Source organism: Cariama cristata, unplaced genomic scaffold, assembly GCF_000690535.1.
Source record: "Cariama cristata isolate BGI_N322 unplaced genomic scaffold, ASM69053v1 scaffold10453, whole genome shotgun sequence".
NCBI lineage: Eukaryota > Metazoa > Chordata > Aves > Cariamiformes > Cariamidae > Cariama > Cariama cristata.
In genome coordinates, this window is record NW_009610187.1 from 26,293 (window position 1) to 27,231 (window position 939).

A 939-nucleotide genomic window follows, 5' to 3' on the forward strand; every position below is an offset into this window, starting at 1 on the left:
CACACAGCACAGAAATTAGCTCCTGGGTGCCTTAGAGGTTTGGAGGCTGGGGAGGAGCCAACTCAATCTGCATCCGCCCCACGGCCCCGAATGGGAGGGATGTCTCCATTGACTTCATCTGCCTTCAGGTCAGGACCTGAGCAGGCTGATTTTTAAATGTAACCTGGGATAAATTTATGCCAGTAGGAGTAAATCCTTCAGCGATCGAACCCTTGCCAGCTTGTGATGCCACCTCCACCTCCATATCCCACCCGTGGCTTTTTACCAAACCCCGAGCCAAGCAAGAACTAATACAACCCTGCAGTTCAGCCCACGAAGAAGTGACCGTGGGCTCAGCTCTGGGCTCAGCCCTGGGCTCAGCCCTGGCCCAGACCCTCCCCACGGCCTTGGGCAGCCTTTCATTACAGACCACAGTACAACCATCCTCACGCAGTCCTCAGGACCATCCACCTCCTGCCTGTAACAGTGGCCATATGGGGAGGTCTGAATTAGGGTAAGCACAGCACGCCTGCGGTATTTATCTCAACTTCTCTTCTGCTTTCAGGAGTGAAGTCTTACATGGTAATATCCTTCCACAGAGAGTTTCATAGATCTGCAACCGGTTGCATAAAAGAACAATTTTGTTTGTTTTAAATGTGTCTCCCACCAGTTTCCCAGCAGTTCTTGTGCGTGACGAGACCGTAAACAGTCTGACCCCATTCATCCTCAAGATATTTCAGTAGACTTTCCTGATCCTCTAGACTTCTGCCATATCTCCCCTAAACCACCCAACACCAGTCCTGCTTTGCAAGAGATGCTTCTGGACTCAGTCTTGGCCCAGTAGGCTCTGTCTGCCTCCTGTCCAGTCCCCAGGTCCCCCATGAGCCCAGGGGAGATATTTAGAGAAAAGCCCCAAATCCTGTGTCTCTTTAGGCCTACAGGCATCTGGTGGGTCATACC